The sequence below is a fragment of the Pinus tabuliformis genome, chromosome 8 (genome assembly GCF_031772625.1).
Source record: "Pinus tabuliformis cultivar Carrire ecotype Pingquan chromosome 8, CPIR1, whole genome shotgun sequence".
NCBI lineage: Eukaryota > Viridiplantae > Streptophyta > Pinopsida > Pinales > Pinaceae > Pinus > Pinus tabuliformis.
Window position 1 is genome coordinate 1,800,733,634 of NC_142294.1, and position 21,082 is coordinate 1,800,754,715.

The window sequence follows — 21,082 nt, forward strand, 5'->3', positions numbered from 1 at the left end:
GCATCAACAGAATAGGAAGGCAACAAAAAAGCAGGGAATGGAACCCTAGAACTCTGGAATTAATAGCAGAACAGCTAGAATGAGCCCGTGACCAGTAACAATGCAAATTTTAGGATCGAAGAGGACTACAAAAAAATTGAAGCACATGATTAGGAGGCCATGAAAAATTTCAACATGGGGAGTGTGATGGAGGAGCATCCACTTCTAAGCAACTTATTTTTTTCTCGAATGCCAATGAGGTCATGTAAATTTATGAAGGGAAAGAAACTTCCCTCATAAATGTAATTTGTATAAAAATTAGGAATAATAAGATTTTAATGTGGTTCCAAATAGCTTGATTCAAGAAAGAATTTGGACTATTAGGTTGTTAGGATATTTTATATGAGCTAGTATTTTTCCTAATTGGGGATGTATAACAACAAAATGTGTCAAAATGAGTTGTGAGTTAGTTTTAGGAATAATAGATAGATGTCTAGACATTTTTGTTTTGTTAAGAGACATTATGGGAAATCAAAGGATATATATATATATATATATATATATATATATATGTGTGTGTGTGTGTGTGTGTGTGTGTGAGAGAGAGAGAGAGAGAGAGAGAGAAAAGTTAGTCCAGGAGTCTAGCTGACAGAGTTCGAGCTCATGTAGTTAGAGTGACTTGGATAGAGGGTTCGTGTAAGTCATTGTAAGTATTTATTGTGTGAGTACTGAATATGATTTTTAGTTCCTTTTGTGTATACACATAATTTCTTCATGTAGCCAGAGGGAAGGCACCTTGGAGGATGGTCTATTACCTCAAGTTGAGATTGAAATCCTAAGTAGAGCTCAGAGAAAGAAAGGTAGCCAAGAAAGGAGGCATGAAAGCCTATAATAAAAGGCTCAGAATTCCTCTTCGATAATGTGCTTAGGTGCAGCCACGATAAGAAATCTCCCATATGTGAAAAAAGGAACCATGTTAAGAGTGAGAGGAGAGGGATTGCATAAGTCTAAGTGAGTAAAACCTCTATAAACAAGGCTAGACCGGCACAATTGGTCACCACAGATACAACTAGGAAGATTATAGTTATCATATTTAGTTCTAGTGTTCTGCTCTACATTATTTTTAGAGAAAAAATATTTGAGAGTCAATAGGAAAGGTAAAGGAGTTCCATCCATTAACAAAGTTGAAGGCTTAGTCTGTCGAAATTTTGATTGTAAGTTTGTCAACTCGTGGATACTCTAGTTCTCTCATAAATATAGGACTTAACACATTTCACATAGTAATAAGTTGGTGTGATCTTAGACCTAGATATACCGAGACTGCAAAGAAATATGGCTTCAAAACAATCATTAGAGGAATTTCAACCTAAAAGTGCCCATGAAATTTTCATGTAATTTCCATGCCATAATATGTAAACCAATCAAAATAATTTAAATTTAAAAAGAGGTACATGTAAATATTTTGGAGGAAAAAGAAGAAAAATTACTTTTTTTAATTGTATTTTTGGCTTATCTCTCTATTGGTTTACTCAAATTTTAAGTGTAGATACTCATTGGTTGCCGAATTAAATTCCATATCCAATGAGTACCCATTATGCATACTTTTGATAAGACCCACATTGGTAAACATTGAATATACATTAAAAAAGCATGTTTAACTCACATTTTTATGTATCTTCAATTTTTATTAATGTGTGTCTTCTCAAAAGTGTTCATAATGGATAGTTGTTGGATGTGGAATTTCATTCCACATCCAATGTGTGTCTACACTTGAAATTTGAGTAAACTTACAAGGAGATATGCTAAAAATATAATTACAAAAGTGGTTTTCTTCTTTCCCCTCCAAAATTCATTTCTTATTTTATTATTTCTCCTTCAGAGGCTACTCTTAGGCTAAAATTTCCTCTAATCCAGGCAGAGATAAAAGTCTTGACAACAACATATTCCAGCCCACTCAAATAGGCACACATGGTTATAAGTCAAACCCCTAAACTCATGTGGGACCCACAATAAATTCATATGATTTGAAAAAATCCAAACCTTCGTGGATGATTCTCTTGCCAATTTGTCTATATCCCCAAATTTCCCCTAGGTTGGGTGAAGTACCATAGCAGGACTATTAAATTTTAGGGTTAACATGTTCTTGGTTAAGTCAGACACTTATTTAGCCCATTATTAATTCCATTATTGTATTTCAATTCGTAGTAGCCATAAACTTATAACAATAACTCATGAAAGAGTATCTACTCAAAATGGAGAAGGCATTAGGGGAATTTTGAGGTTTAAAATGGGTCTCCTAGGAAAAATGTACAACCAAAATCAACTTTATAAGAGCCAATAGGTTGCAATATGATGATGTCAACCATGGGAGATGATTCACCATTTTTGGAGTAAAAAAGTAAAAAGATTAAAAAATAATAAACTAACAAAACTACTCTTTCAACTCGTATTTTCAACTTATCTCGCTAAGGTATTACTCAAATTTCGAGCGGGAGTACTTATTGGATGAAAAATTTAATTCTTCATCTAAGGAGTACACATGTTGTATACTTTCGATGGATCTTGCTACATGACAAATGAGAAATACATGAAAATACGTGACTGCAATAATATTTTTCATGTATTTCTCATTTTTCTTATAGTGGGGTCCATCGAAAGTATGCAACATGGGTAATCCTTAGATGAGGAATCAAATTTTGAATCCAATGAACGTTTTCGCTTGAAATTTAAGTAAACCCATAGGGAAATAAGTTGAAAATACGAGTTGAAAAAACAGTTTTTTCTTTTTTCCCTCTAAAATTTGATGATTTAATCTAATCTTATTTTATTATTTCCACTATTATTTTATAATTTTATTAGGAGGCCCATTTTAGACCTCAAAATCCCACTAATGCAAGCCAGGGCAAGAGAAGACAGGGATTGGCGCAAGCCAGGGAAAAATACCCAAGATGGGGAAAACCCTTTGTCAATTCTTCTTTCATTAATATCAAATGATCAGCAGCAAGAGAGAGTACAATGAAAATTAAGATCTACTATCTTATATGCATCAATAAGGCTGGTTAGGGTGCTTCCATAGCCTTAACCAATATTCAAAACACATTGAATATTCCTCCCAGAAGTCTGATCCCTTGTAGTCCATTTATGGATGACCATTCACTCATCTAGGGTTTGATATTCCTTCTCATAGCACCCTACAACAACCTTTTATCGACAGCTAGATGAAGTAGCCCGAGAACTAAAGAAGAAGCCTTTGATCGACTGTGTTGTACCCTTTTGTGACTATGACTTAGAGGGAGGAGCCTTCTAAGGCCTTAGGAATCTTCAAACAAGTGACCCAACATATTGTTATATGATCCCTTCCTGCACCATGAACAAAAACGAAGAGGACACAAATAAAAGCATCGAAGGCCTTGCATCTTCTCTGAATTTCAGCCTAAGATAATATGAATACCCATCCCCAAATAGTATTCAAACATCCACTGCAGCCCTTGGAAAATTGCAGCCTCTGTGCCATAAGAAAAACGGACCAAAATAGAGACTATCCTTACACAAACATGGCTCCTATTGTTATATGCCCAAACCTGAGGCCTACACTCCATTTCATAAGAATTTTCACTTCTTACGATGTTCCAAATGAGGTTAGAAGCACCTCTATATATATAATTTGATGGGATTCAAGGGACGTGACCATTAGACTTGATGAGATGACATAGAGGTGAGGTCGACCTTGATAATTTACATGTGAGGGAATATAGATTCAAAAACCCGTGTCATCTTGTCCAAATGAGACAATATTTATATCGATTTTGGTCCTCTCAAATATAGGAATTCAATTCTACAATAATCTTCCCCATAGGAGATGTCCAAAGTGGAATTTGGACCGAGTTGCAAATTTTAACACTCCCTCTCAACTAAGCAGAATTCCACCTGTCAAACCATCAATGACTGTTACTCATCATAAATCCATCTTGTCACCATCAACCATATCTGAATCTCGTCTTTCTATGGTCTTCTTTGTTGAACACTTATGTAATAATGAAGAATAATTGGTCGAGAGTGAGTCACAAGACATCACTCTTCACTGAAAATAGTTAGTCCATAGGGAAAACCTCAATCAGACTTGATCCCGGATCATGTTAAAAAACACCATGCATCCTAGTCATAGGGAGTACGGTAGTACCCAATGCATCCATCGGTAGTGTTGTGGTCCCTAACCACTTTTCCCAACTCATTTCCAGATGAGAGATACTTGCCATGTGTCCTAGACTACATGGGTAGGATGATATTGAATCAATAGTAGGGAAAGAGTGTAGCACATCCTACTCAAAACCACACATAGGGAAAGGATGAACCACATCCTATAATCACACATCATACATGTAGGGAAAGGATGAACCACATCCTATGTATGAAAATCACCGAGAGTAGGGAAAGGATGAACCACGTCCTATAAACAGAAGTTACAATCACATGTAGGGAAAGGGTAAACCACATCCTACAAACACAAGTCACAACAATCAATCGTAGGAAGGATCCTATATGTGGGGAAAGGATGAACCATGTCCCATCGACATGTCAACCAACAATCATAGGGAATGAGCATCCTACATGTGGGGAAATGATGAACCACGTCTGAATGACATGTCAACATATGCCTATATGCATCTCTCACTAGTGTATCCACAGGAGAAGGTGAATGACTCATCCTTCTCATATGCCATAGGAGAAGGTGAACCACTCATCCTAGGCATATTTCATCAACAGTAGGGGAAGGTGAACCACTCACCCTACATACACGTGTCATCAATTGTAGGGGAAGGTGAACCACTCACCCTAAACACATGTCAAACACCATGGGGTATTATAGGGGAAGGTGAACCACTCAACCTATGGTTAATCATAGCTCAATAGGTACCCCAAGCCCCGAGGAGCTCCCAGAATTCAATGTTCAATCTTAACCAAAGATCCTTTCATATAGGGAATAATGAGACTCTGATTTCTGAAAATCAAGACTAGATCTTGGTGATGGTATAAGATTGTCAATGGGATCCTCATAGCTCGAGCTAGCAACATATAGATGTGTACACAACAAGCATATTTATTTATAGAATAGATCTTGGGAGCACTTAGAAATCCTCTGCTTCTTGCATATCTTGATGAAGAAAAAATTAATTGATCTTACTCCCTCTTACTCACAGAGACCACAAGCCTAATATTGACTTTACAAAGTGCAAAGTGTCAATTAGGAAACCTGCTCATCATGAGATCTATCCACCCAAACATGCCATAAAACAAGAATGTCCTTTGTTGTAACATATAAAGTGGTATTTGGTTTCAACATGTGAAACATTGGATTCTTTGAATTCTATTATGCAATATACAACAATATGTGCATAAAATATATCTGAAGAGTTTCCTTAAATTCATACATTCAACTTCAATAGTGCTTTAGAGTAACATACTTCAGACTTTAATTTGTTTAGGAAGTAAAGGTGGTCCTCAACATATATATAGCACTTAGATGTGCTCTTTCCATTTAATATAATTTCAGTTCAGAATTGTACTTTTAGATAATATTAATGAGAAACTTATCAAATATACATGGCTTGACCATAAATCAACTTAGAGTCTTCGTATCAAGGTATAATCTAGTGTCCCCATGCGTAGTATATATCTGGATCAACATCTGCTGCATTTTGCCAGACTTTTAATGCTTAGGAACAACGCTAGAACTTACATCTTAAAAATACCTCTTTTCATTTGAAAATGAGAGGATCATCATCTGATGGACAGACATCATTAAAACATTACAAATACCTCTGAATCCTTGCTTTAGGAGATCAGCAATCCTATGTCAAATGTTAATATCCTGCAAGGAGGTGATGTGACAACAAGTCTTGATGAATACTTCTGAATGTGAAACTGTAAAACCACCATTGCATAGATACCTTCTGTAGTCTACCAGAATACTGTGATGATAGATTTAATTCTAAATCAATACCGTTGATTCGAGTCAATACAACAACTCTAATCTTCTTCTTTGCTGAAAGAAGGTGCTAATGAAACTAATACACATTCAAAAATCTACAAAGCACTCTTACTGCCATACAGACTTTATACCACAAAGCTTGATGCAACTGTTGCTATTACAGACAAAACCTCCTATTGCAAACCAGGACTGAATATTGAAAGCCTTGCTCAAGATGACATCCACAAGAGTTTAACGCTTCTCAACAAGTCATCAACTCTAGACTACTAATAAGAGGTTTCTTTCATACCTCCATAAATGATCATCCTGAGATTTACATCTATCTTGTTCACAACTTCAATTGTGAATGAGACTATAATACTGTCATCGATATAAAGGTTTACATGATGAACAGACCATAAGAGATGTTGATTTTACATTCATAGAGAACTGCCTCACATAGTAGACCTTATGTCACAAATAACAGTGAGGTTTATAACAACTTCAAATATTCAAACTTCTAGGAGGATCATTTCTACTATGATGTTTTCCTACTGACATAATCTCAGCTCTGCCACTTAAAGCTTCCTCTTAAAGCTTCCATTACAAGAATAAAAATCTTTCACCGTTGGAAGTCTGTTGCTAGTGTGCAAGTCAGAGATGAATATGATTAGCATTCACTTCTCTATAGTGCCAGATAAATATTCCCATTCCAATATCATTGTATCATACCACTATGATTCACAAATTAGTTGTGTTAATGCCAAATGCATATAACTGAATGATGATCTTAGAGGAATAATTGTAGAGATTGAACTTAAATCGTGCATGATCATAGCCAAACACAAGGGTACTTTACGTACTGCACTAAGAGGTCAGAAAACAGGCCCGAGGTGACTGTAAAAGGAGGTTGAAATTCGTGTTGAGATAATCAATGAACGGAGGAGGACATTATCTCAAATCAACTTGGTCAACTTTAGAGATACAGAACAGGGGACGTGCACCAAGACAAAATACACATGGGCCCATTCTGTAGCAGTGTACCCCAGAATGATGAACCAAATCATAGTCAAAGATAGCTTGAATTCTTCTTCTTTCTTCTTGAATTAGAAGGTTGAATACCATTTTAATTTCAGACTAAATCGAAATTCTTGAGACATAAAATACAAGATACGGATTATCAAAGGTTAGTTCACAACTTGTCTATGAGCAAGTTTCATCATAAATACTATCATCAATGTTTTCTATACCGTTACTGCTTTAGGATTGTAACGATGTCATTCAACCATGAAACTAATACTGTTATATTGTCAAGATCAATACTGGTCCTACATTATACCATGTGAGGTCATGAGCATAAATAATATTGTGCTGAGAGAGACCATAAATAATGCTGAATTGAGTTGAGTATAATTGAGATTCCATATAATTTTATGACACCATACATAGTTAACAAAGATGAACTATGATCTTAATGATACCACATATTGAAAATCGTACCATTTTTTCCCATGTATCATACCTTAAGATATTAGTAAAAATTTGAATCCCATAACACTCCAGAATGATGCCATACGATAGTGAGGTCATATGAAGTCCAAAGGCATATTACAAAGAGATTTCGAGATAATGCCTTGGAGACATCGAGGCCATGTATAAATCATCATATATGTATACTCTCTTCTATAGCAAGCAAAGTGGGATATACTGTTCTTATTAATGAAACAAATAAATTAAAGATTATGAAATATTAATTAATTAATTAATTAGAAAACTAGGGCTAAATAATAAATAATAAATATGGTAAATGACAATAAATAAATAAATAAAAATTATGAATTAGATTAAACTAATTAATCAAACTATAAACTAATAAATTAAATTATAAACTAATAAATTAATCTTTGAATAAAATAATAATAAATTAAAATAAAATAAATGAGAAATCATACATATGAGTGTCGCCTTCTCTAAAAAATTAGGGATCTAGGTTTATTTATTCTCAGGTCGTTTGACTCTTCTCTCAATAAGCTTTCATTCATATTCTATTAGTCGTGATGATGGACCCTCTTTGGGGTTTGAAACATCGACAGAATGAACACAAAACTGTGGATAATCTCGATCATACCACGAGAAATTTATCATTGTAGATCAATGCCAAATTTCTCGCTGAGAAAATTCATCATTGTAGATCAATGCCAAATTTCTAGCTGAGGCATCAGTCCTTAAAGCTGAATTTCTAGTAGGGAAAATCATATTAAATAGGAGCAATTTTTTGAGTATTATCTAAGGATAACTTCTAAAATGATAGAAGCTGATTAGTATTTGTTGAAGAACCGAATAATGAGGCTTTAGGGTTTTTCAGTGTTGAGATCATTGAAATAAAGGGCGGAGGTATGTATATGAGATATAATATTTGAATTATCCATTCCAAAAATTCGTATATAAGAGTGTGACCATACCTTATCAATGACGAATTCATATAATGCGGAAGTGCCATCATTCAACTGAGATTTATGACTGTGATGCAGAGCTAATCATGAGGCCATGCATAAAGGTAATATCCTATGCCATTGTCATGCGAAGATAATCCCATGTGCCAAGCCATGCAAACACAGTCTTTGTGCTAACCAAGAGAAGATGCCATAGAGCGAAGTTTGCCTCAGAACAGTACCGTACGAGCCTCATAAAAATCCGTCATTCTATATGAATGATCTGAACGAGGAAGTAGACCACATAGAATTATCAATAAAAATTCTAGTCACGGATCTAAATCTTTCTTGTGCTTGACCTCTCCTGGGTTTGATACTATGTTAAATTTTAGGCTTAACATGTTCTTGCTTAGGTCAAATACTTCTCTACCCCATTATTGATTCCATTATTTTATTTTAATTCGTATTAACATATAATGAAAATGTAGAAGACAAGCCAAGATAAGAGAACACACGGATTAGCTCAAGATAGGGAAAAATTCCCAATATGGGACAAACCCTTTATCAATTCTTCTTTCATTAATATCAAATGATCAACAGAGAGAGAGTACAATGAAGATTAAGATCTACTATCTTCTGTGCATCAATAAGATTGGCTAAGGTACTTCAATAACCCTAATCTAATATTCAAACATGGTGAATATTCCTCCCACAGATCTACTCCCTTGTAGTCCACTTATGGATGACCATTCACTCATCTAGGGTTTGAGATTCCTTCTGAGTGCACCCTACAACAACCTTTTAGTGATAGATGGATGAAGTAGTCCCAAAATTAAAGAAGAAGCCTTGATTGGTCGTGTTGTACCCTTTTGTGACTGCGGCTTGAAGGGAGGAGCCTTCCAAGGCCTTACGAATCTTCAAACAAGTGATCCAACCTACTAGTAGATGATCCCTTCTTGCGGCCTGAAAATAAACAAAGAGGATACAAATACAAGCATTGAAGACCTTACCTCTTCTCTAAATTGCAGCCTAAGATGGTAAGAATTCCCAACCCCAAACAGTCTTCAAATAGCCACTAAATCCCTTAGACAACTATGGGCACTCTCCCACAAGAAAAATGAACCCAAACAAATACTATCCTTACACAAACATGGCTCCTGCTCTTGTACGCCCAAACCTCAGACCCACACTCCATTTCAGAACAATTTTCACTTCTTATGATGTCCGAAATGAGGTTGGAAGCACCTATATATATAGTTTGATGGGCATCAAGAGATGTGACCATTGGACTTGATGAGCCGACATAGAGGTGAGACCGACCTTGATAATTTACATGTGAGACAATATAGATTCAAGAACCCACTTCTTCTTGTCCAAATGAGACAATCTTTATATCTATTTTGGTCCTCTCGAAAAGAGGAACTCAATGTTGCAATAATATTCCCCATAGGAGTTTTCCAAAGTGGAATTTGGCCCTATTTTCCAATTTTAGCAATGTCGCATTGCTAATATATAACAGGAAAGGTGTATCAAAAGTTTTAATCTAGGATTTCTGTTGATAATTTAAATATGTGCCCAATAACAATGCACGTACAAGAAGAGGGGTAGTACCTCCGAATTTATATGGACCCCAAATCACAATGACGGCGTAAGAAATTATATCACATGTTTTATGGATTAATTCTTTAATATTTTAACAAGTGATAAGGAGATAAGGGCCAAGCACCTTGGGTGGATTTTGTGCATGAAGGAGTTGATACGCAGAAGGGTTCAGGTTTCGACGTTATGTTGGCATGACCAAACATTGTGTACTATGTATAAGTACATATATTAGCTATGGCACATCGGAGATGAGTATTTTGGTATTGAACAAGAGATAAAGGAAAAGCATAATGGAGAGGTTATATATCAAGAGCATACTTAACAACTATGTGAATTAGGTTTACTACATTTACTAGGTTGATCTTGTATAAATTCCTTGTAGATTCAAATTGCTTATGTGATTTGCTAAAACAAAAGGCTTGAAGAATCTACTCTACTCATCGGTGGAAACAATTAATTGATCGATAAATCATGAAGCATACAAGAGAAAGAATTCAATCAACACAATACACAATGATTTCCTGGAGAAAGCAAGAACTAAAACCCCTACTATCTGTATATTGCATTAGTTAGAAAATGTGAGAAGATTACAATGCTTTTCTCAAGCACTAGTACCCTTTACACTATCTCTATATGTCTCATTTCTTCATAGATAAGCCTAGGCCAATACTTAACTGATTTTCTGCTTTCCCAACTCCTTATTTCCTTACGTTGTTTCCTTTCCAATTAGCCCCTATTAGCTAGGGAAATTCCTCAATTGGAATTTCTTAATCCTCATAGGCCTTCCTTTGACTTCATGCACCATGTGTACAATTTGGATGATTATAAAATTTATAGAACACTGCCCTTGAACTCCAATATCAATTGGGTAACTCTCAGATGTCAATGCAAGATTTATTTATGAGTGAATCATCAGTTAAATGGTTGAACATATGAAGCAACACCCCACTATCTAACCTCCTACTAGTTCCTCCATCAGTTGGAACTAGTTTAACTGCTTTAACTTAGTTAAACTAAATTAATTAATTACAACTCAAAATAAACTCAATCAGGGATCGTATAAAATATGACACACTCTACATGACTCAAGTTAGACCCTCAAATCAAATTAACTAAGCTAACTAAGTCAAATTAAGTTAGTTAACTCGTACACGTTTTCTTGTGATTTGGAATTAGAATTTTATTCCTAATTTAATTCAAGGGAAAATTAAACCATGATCTTTTCTTGTTGCATTTTCAACACATCTAGGTTTTCTAGGTTGACATAGGTTTACTAGGTTGGCATAAGTTTACACGGTTGACATAGGTGTAATAGCTTTATTATGTTGACTTTTTTGTATTAGGTTTACTAGGTTGACCTATGTTTACTATGTTTTTTAGATTTACTAGATTTACTTGTTGACCTCGGTTTACTATGTTGACTCAGTTGAGTTAGGTTTACCAGGCTAACATAGGTTTAATAGGCTGAGCTATGTCTACTAGGTTTACTCGGTCAACTATAGCCAACCATGGTTAACTAGTGAATGATATTCAATTAGGTTGACCTAGATTTACTTGGTTGACAAAGTGAAAATGGGTTTACTATGTTGACTCCTAATAATTTTAAACCATAATATAGGCATAACATTTTAGAGCATAATTAAATTTATTGGAAAAATTAATGAAATTTAATGTAATATTCCTAATTACCCTCATGACTGCCTTATTCGATTGATGAAGTAAAAAATTTGGAATTCTAACCCCAAGTAGGGTTTGCGATATTGAGATTGTCTCAGTTTTTCTTGGAAAAACAATAAAAAACTTATTCGAACATGGATACTATAAGAATTTTCTCCCATTTTTGATGACACAATGATGGAATGATGTTTTTTTATCTTTTAGTAAACCATTCCATGGAATGCAATATTGGAAATAACTCACACTCATTTGGTCTCTCAACCTTGTCATTTGAATTGGTCTCTTTGTCTCTTTGGTCTAAAGAGTGGAAGGAACATGTAAATAAAAAAATATCATGGCTACTATACAATATAGATTGGATGCCAAAGATCCTTCTAGACATATCAAAGATATTGTAGATTTTATCCCTTCTTGGATGTATATTTGGGGTGACTGTCTCCTTGGACGGATCTACTCCTCGATGCACTCTCCTTGATAATAGGTGGGGTTGATCCAATGAAAATGTCAACATTTTTCTCCTCTATACACTCTGCTTACATGTCAAGTAGTGTTGATCCAACACAAGTTTCAATTTACTAATTCTTTACACAAGTTGTCCTTACTATTAGGTGGGGTCAATCAATGTGGGGGTGATTGGGTTTGCAAGTGGGTTTACCTCGTTAGGTGATTTTCCACCATAGTGGTTTTTACATTTCTAATTTTTTTAATAATTGGTTTTTATTTTATTTTTTTAATTTTTTGATTAATATTTATATTTTATTAGTTCGCAATATAATCCCTTAAACCCCCTAATCCCCCAACCATTAAGAACATGTTGAATATGGTTTAGGAGATTATAGGTTGGTGAGTCGAGAGAGGAATTAAGGCCAATGACAAAAAACTAATAATTTACATGATTAACCCATATAGGAAAATACTTTAAATAAAATAACTCATAAAAATATATATAATCACATATCTTTTGTATTTCAATAATTCAATATCCTTTATCTTCTTCTTCATCGAACTGCACATATATATCACCCATTCTAGAATCTGCGTTGAAAGTATTGAACATAGCAACATCACCATCAATTTCATTTTCAATAATTTCATTGTTGATATCATCATTGAGAACATTGTCATCTCTAGCTAGCTCTAGAACTTCTACTTCTTTAACCAACACGTCTAACTACTCCAGCTCTGCACCACTTCTTCTTTAATACAAACTTCTCTGGTTCTTTATACTTTACCGGCTTTCCTCCTAGATCATATCTAACAATATATGACCAACCCACTTTAGCTAGAACCTCTGATTAAAATACCTACTAACATTGGAATGGAAGAACATATACCTTTATACTCAACTCAACTATTCTTGTATTAACCATGGTAGACCCATTATCATGCTTAATAACTTTCTTTTAGGATCACATTCATTAATCTGTAAGTTGTACCATTTGTCTTGAAATGTGATGAAGTTAAAGCATTTAAAGTCACACTCAAGTATATCTTGTAAATTTCCATATCATCTATTTTCAGATACCTTATATGCTTCTCACTTTAGAGGAAATAATAGTGACTTGAAACACTATATATTTATCCCATGATGTAGAGTTACCACCACTTATACACATAGTATGAATAAAAATGCATAAACACAATTGTCCCGGGTATTTGACTCACAAAGGAGTCAAAACTTCAAACCATACATAGTTAAGGCCCTCTTTTACAGTTCCTTTCTATCGAAACTTAATCACCCCACTTAAAACCTCCTATCGGGGCTTTAAACTCAATATAACCCTTTCCCCTTCTATTTAGGACTCATTAACTCTTACAAACCTTCATTAACCCTTATACCTCGTATATGCAACCTTTCCCTCTTAAAACCTAAGGCTAACATATGCTTATCACATAAAATTCTCTATCGGCGCTATTTCCTTTATAAAACCCATTAACAAAGGAAAACGCTCCCAAAACATACCTTTTTCAATTTTGGTACAATCTTGGCACATTTAAAAAGGATAACTTTATCGCAATCGGGGATCACACACTCATGATCTTACCACATATATGCTCCATCGCATCCAATATGTGATAATGTATTCCCGGATCTTAATTATTATTAACCATGTCTCAACACTTTATCGGGTCTGCCTTATTGCAATTCCTTATAATTTGGAACAACAACACTTATTGCAATACAAAGGATTACCTGCTCCAAACCATAAAGCCAGACTTCAAATTTTATAAACTACAACTATATTTATCGTCGGGTCCGCGCATTCAACCATTTTCGAAGCACTGCTCCTTCCTTCCGCCAATCTTCGATTAAATCAATCACCGCCGTCTATTTTATTACTCGATCCAACGGTTTATATTACTCTTGATCTCCAAAGTTGTTCCGACAGTTCTCTACCATTGATCTGTGCTTAGCGGATCCAATAGACCACACCAATTTCGGAAAGACAACTAACATGGGGTTTAACCGCCAGATAAGGCGGTTTCCCTTCTCACAGCCGCTCCTACGTGGCATGTGATGAGTGGAATCGTGCTTGTCCTTCAATACCACTTCCGATTTTGAAGTCGCCCGAAATCTGCTTTCACTGTTACAAAACTGCCTTTCTTCATTTAAAGTTCGCCGATGCGATATTTCTCTGCCTCTGCTGCGATTGGCTTCTAGCTGTTGATCTTCAAGATCCAACAGTCATTGTTCCTTGTTTTTCCACTTCCCTGTTCACCCTTTCTTTATAAATTACACTATCTCTCCAACATTTTCTACATGGTTCGAGGTTTCCTTCAAAGGTTCTACTTTCCACTCTTCCATTGCTCAACTCCTCTCGAGCTTTGATCTTTGTGAATTCTTACATCACCTTCTCTTCATAGCTTCACTCTGATCATCCAAGTGGATTCAATGATCGCTTTTATGATTCCTCTGAATCATTCCGCGCTTCTGCATACCCTTTAGAATTCTGCCTACAACCCTGTACAGAACCTACGAATTCACATGTAGTGCATTCATAAATACTCATTCCACATACTTACATAGTCAGGAAAAAACCTATGTATATCTAAGTATAAACAAGTGATTACAATTGAGACTTCTCTGTCTCTCACAGGCTTATTCTTCGATATCGTGGCCTCTCCTTCGACTCTACCTGTGGGCTTACATATATGTGAGTGAACTATGTTGAATTCATCCTAGTTTGACTCCTAGATCTATTGAATCGACTCCTAGATGTACTCTATCCTGTATGTCCACTTCTAATTCATTAATTTACTAAAAATCTCTCCCTCTAGTTCCTCGAATCATGCAATTGTTCTAAGAGTCCTATTTGACTTCTGACTCTTGTCATTTATTCAGCACTCATGTTCTCATTTATTTGAGAGCATTTACAACATCCTAAAATTATCTAATTAAATCACTTGAAAGCCTAAATATTACATTAACTTGAGACTTAGGAAACTAATTTCTCTAAAACACATGACCCCCTATGTTTACTAATTACAATGATTTTCTCTTGGGTTGGATGCTCCTACATCATACTCCTAAAGTAGAAAATATTGATGATCTCCTGATAATGTGTCTTCTAATATTTGTCTTCCTAGATCCCATACTTTGTTTTGTAACTACCCAAATGTCTTGTTCCTTTTCTGTTGTTGTACTTCTGTTTTCTTCTGCTCCATTTTCTTCTTCTTGTCAATCAGGTTCAAGTTCTTATTGATCTTTCTTTCTCTTGCTACCATTTTCCTCCATTTGTACTACTTCATCATCAAACGCCACATCTCTTCAATCTCTATCTCTAGTACATCCTTGGACTGGTCCATGTTCTGCTTCTTATCTCTGTCTCTTTCTCTTTGCTTCAGGTTGCTGCTGTTGTCCACTAATTCTTTAAACTGTCGTTGGTTACTTTCTCTTTGTAGCTGCTGGTTTACTTTTTCTTCTTCTTTTTCTCTTGTTCCAACTTTTTCTTTGCTTACTATGCTTACTGCTCTAGGTACCATTGTAGACATTTCTTCCACCCAAAATTCCTAAATATCTTTAAGGATATCTCCCTCTGCAACATCTAACTTCTGCATTGAAATCTGACTTTCTAGCATTCTCTCCAACAATTGAACATTTATGTTCCATGGATTAAATACTTCCACAGAATCTTCTTCTTTCATTTTTATTTGTCTACTCACTTGTGCCAAATTTCCTCCAGCATCTACAACTAAACATGCATTCACAAACCACTTGTTAAAATAAAAAACATAAGTCTTCAATACCTTATTTTCCTTCGGCAAAAATTTAGTTTGTTGCTATGTTTCTTTCTCCTCTGTCAGCACATGAGTATGCTGTTTTGAATTCTCAAAATAATTCATGATACTATCAATTAGCCTCTCCTCCACATCATCTGTTTCAATGATATTTCTCTGCTTTTGTTCACGGTAGTGAACTTCTTCTTCCTTAGCCTACTACTGGTTAACTCATCTTTGAAATTGTTTGATTCTTACTGCCTTCCTTTCATCCTTACCCTATTGTTCTTTAAGAACCTCTATATCATCTTCAAACAAACTCTATCCTTCCCCATTGAAATTCATTGGATCATTTCTTTGGGACAACATTTCTTCAGTCTTCATTGGAATAAGACTGCCATCTTCCTCCTCTATGAGGTCTGATGCAAAGAGGCTTGATGCACCTGCATCATCTAACATTATTCCACCTACTCCCAGGTGACCCTTTTGTCTCTTTCTGGTTCTGAGATCTTGCCATCTCAATCTTGATCTGAACAGATTTTAGATTTTTCTCCTTCTCTTTGACAAACTCTAAAGTTTGTTCATCCTCTTGTGATGTACCTGCAATCATCCACAAATTATTAATTTTAAAATCATAAGACCTCGTGGTCTTACTCGACTCTTCAGTCATCACATTTCCTTGCTGCTCTGAATCTTCTACATGATTCAGCTCCTCAAACTCAACTTCATCTCTTTCCTTCACAAGGAATGGTTCTTGTCTTGTAAGAGCTCCAATTATTAATTGGTCAATGAGCTCTTTCTACTATAAAAACTCAATACTTTCCTCATTTGAGAGATCTTCTTCATCATACTCTCCTGCTCTAGAGTACCGTTTATCCCCTAAAACACATTTCTCCTCATTCTTTAGTTCAAGAGCTCTATTCCGCGCTCCAAACCATAAAGCCGGACTTCAAAGTTTATAAACTGCGACTATATTTATCATCGGGTCTGCACATTCAACAATTGCCGAAGCACTGCTCCTTCCTTACGCCGTTCTCTGATTAAATCAATCATTGCCGTCTATTTTCTTACCCGATCCAGCGATTTATATTACTCCCGATCTCCAAAGATGTTTCGATGGTTCTCTACCATTGATCTGCGCTTAGCAGATCTAACAGACCACACCGATTTCGGAAAGACAACTAACACGAGTTTTAACCGCCCGATAAGGAGGTTTCCCTTCTCAGCTCTGCTGCTACGTGGCGTGTGATGAGTGGAATCATGCTCGTCCTTCAATACCACTTCTGGTTTTGAAGCCGCCTGAAATCTGCTTTCACTGTTACAAAACCGACTTTCTTCATTTAAAGTTTGTCGATGTGATATTTCTCCACCTCTGTTACAATTGGCTTCTGGCCGTTGATCTTCAAGATCCAACAGTCACTGTTCCTCATTTTTCCACTTCTCCGTTCACCATTTCTTTATAAATTACGCTATCTCTCCAGCGTTTTCTACATGGTTCGGGGTTTCCTTCAAAGGTTCTACTTTCCACTCTTCCACTGCTCAACACCTCCTCGGCTTTGATCTTTGAGAATTCTTACGTCGCCTTCTCTTCGGAGCTTCACTCTGATAATCTAAGTGGATTCAATGATCTCTTTTATGATTCCTCTCAATCATTCTATGCTTTTGCATACCCTTTAGAATTCTGCCTGCAACCCTGTATAGAACCTACGAATTCACATGTAATGCATTCATAAATACTCATTCCACATATTTACACAGTGAGGAAAAACCCTCTGTATATCTAAGTATAAAGAAATGATTACAATTGAGACTTCTCTGTCTCTCACAAGCTTGTTCTTAGATATCGTGGCCTCTCCTTTGACTCTGCTTGTGGGTTTACATATATGTGAGCGAGTTCTATTGAACTCATCCTAGTTTGACTCCTAGATCTATTGAACCAACTCCTAGATGTACTCTATCCTCTATGTCCACTTCTAATTCATTAATTTCCTAAAAAGCTCTCCCTCTAGTTCCTCGAATCATGCAACTGTTCTAAGAGTCCTATTTGACTTTTGACTCTTGTCATTTATTCAGCACTCATGTTCTCATTTATTTGAGAGCATTTACAACATCCTCACATTATCTAATTAAATCACTTGAAAGCCTAAATATTACATTAACTTGAGACTTAGGAAACTAATTTTTCTAAAACACATGACCCCCTATGTCTACTAATTACAATGATTTTCTCTTGGGTTGAATGCTCCTGCATCATCCCACAATAAGAGGTTTCTTCCTTTCATCCAAATTATTGATGTGAAATTCATAGCTATTGGACAAAATAAGATAGTGGTGTTTCAACTACAATATGTTCAACGCATAAAAAATACATTATCAATTAATAAACATGTTTGTACATGTGAATATTTTAGGAAAAAAGTATACCACATACATTAGTATAGTGGAAATTAACTAAAAGTATGGGGGAATATCCTTTCCCTTTTATCTTTTAAACCATACCCTAAATAAATTTCCATCTACATAAGAATCAAACTTCATTATAATGATTCTCTTTAACCAATGTAGATACCTCTTTTAGTGATAATCTACCAAAGCATTGTATATATTGTTCTGTTCATACCTTTATCCAATCAAATATTGTTTACAATGTATAAATGGTGTGCATCCCACCCTCAACCAACTATATGAAAAATGAACAATTCATCATTAGATATCATTTTTTTTGGGATTCAACTGCGTTAAGTAAGTCATTCAAACGTATGACCATTTCCATGAGAGGTAGTCGTAACTGACTAATTTCTCATGATTTTTGAATAGTTCACTTAGCACTCATTGCATCGGGTGATGCTCACAGGGGTGAAGAAGTGGGATTGAAACTAGTGAAATGTGGAGAACGAATCACATAGCATCAATCATCACTTCCGGGGCTTGCACCCGGTAACCAGGACTTCCCAGGAGGTCACCCATCCCAGAACTCCTCTGGCTCAAGCGCGCTTAACTGTGGAGTTTTTTCCACAATCAAGCCCACTTAGCTTGCTACCCCATTTGCAAAACCTTAGCAAGTATTGTGCCTCATGAACCATTCAAGTAGAGATCCCTTGACTCATCATTAATTAGCTAAAATGGTAAATCTTAAAAATCGATGGAAGAATATAAACAAATAGGTATGGTATAGCTGAAAACAAATAATCAAAATTATTACATTTCTCTATCATCTAATTATCTTTCACTTTCCTAATTCTATCATTCCCCCAAAAAGACCTCGCCTTTGAATTTATTGATCAAATGGACATCCAAAATTAAAGGAACATTGATATATGTTACTAATTTAGGAAGTAACTGATTAATTTACACAAAGGATTAATATACCATATAGCGCACCACAATAAAACCCTTAGAACATGCTCTTTGACCATCAACATTCACATTGTCTCGACAAGTTCAAACATTTTAATCTCAATTTGGTGTATGGGGTGGTGTTCTTGTGCATTGAAAAATGTTGGATGTAGGTACCCTTGCATTTTGGACATTAACCTACTAATTTCACTCCTCAAATACTTTATATATTCTTTATGTATTTCTTTACATGATAACCACATACACATAATGCAATAAAATCACAAGTTTCACAAAACGTTTATAGATTGCAAGTAAAACACATGTCAATAAGTTTTGCAACCAATATTTTAGACAAAAATAATTACATACCTAATATGTTTTTCAATATCATATGTAACTTGTTATATGGTGTTGTTATTATTTATAAGAGGTATATGTATATTAAAATATACGAAAATAAAGTAAAAAATAAAAGATACTAGAATGATGTATACAAATATAGAAATATAACAAATACTTGCCTTAATGAAGGTATTTAAATCATGAGATTTTACTCCACCAAATTCACCTTTCTTCATTAAGATATGATATAAGTTTGAAGAAATTATCAAGGGGAAATTTAATGTTATGAATGCAATCTTTTACAATGTTGTTTTTTTGCTCTATAGGTAACCATGGAAGTGTATCTCATTGGCCATCACCATGGAATGAATCACTTTTTTAATTGCATGATTGACTTACTCAACATCACTACAAATTTTGAATCTTTTCTCCTTGTCAATCCTTCCATCAAACATTCTCCATAATGTTTTTGTTACATTCTTCCCAATATGCATTGCTCCAAACAAATGAGTTATTTGTAGGTTTTCATAGTAGGGCAACTTGCTAAATTCTACGGTGTAAATTTTCATTCCTTTTGTGACCCCATTAACACCTTGACATCCTTTATGAAACAAAAATGAAATGATAATAATAATAACAAGTAGATACAATAAATAGAATACATATAAAAACTATAAAATATTATATATGCCACATAAACTAAATGCTTTCTTGATGATTTCCATTATATTCCAACTTCCATAGTTAAGGTTTCATTCTTTGTTATTTTATTCCATTCTCTTCTTTCCCATTGAAAATATATTTTTCAATAGTTTGATACATATGGTTCTTAGAGTATGATTGTCTATACTCATAAAAAACATTCTTGCCTAAACATCCTGAATGACAACATTTCATTCTAGAACCATAAATTGGACAAACAAATTTGCAATTTTTTTGGAGACCTACAAGATATGGATTAATGTGAGTATCAATTATATACTAAGGACTTATTTAAAATCGTGAATTAATTTTTCATAATATTATATACTAGTGAAATACATGTGTTCATTACATGCCACATAAACGCATTAGCCTTAGGAAAAAATTCTATTATAGATGTAAGGTTTCCATAGAATTGAAATTGCTTTTCCCTTATTGGTCTAGAGATGTTGTACATGCTGATGCCATCCAATAACTTTAATAACTAGTCAATAGAGGCTCAATGTATACATTCATATTTTTAAGTTGGTATTTAGGTAATTGATTGAAAATAAACATAATTACTACTTTTTGTGTGTATGTAACAAAAGTAGCTATAAGAGTATCTCAGTCCTCTTTGATTATTTGGATTAAAAGAAAGATTAATCTTCCAACTTTCAATATAGAGTAAGCTTATAAGAATACCTAGCATAAACCCATTTAACCTATGATCTAATATGAAATAAGCATATAAGCATACCTAGCATAAACTAACTTAACCTAGGATGTAATATGGAGTAAGTATATAAACATACCTAGCATAAACCCAAGTGAGAGGGAGCAA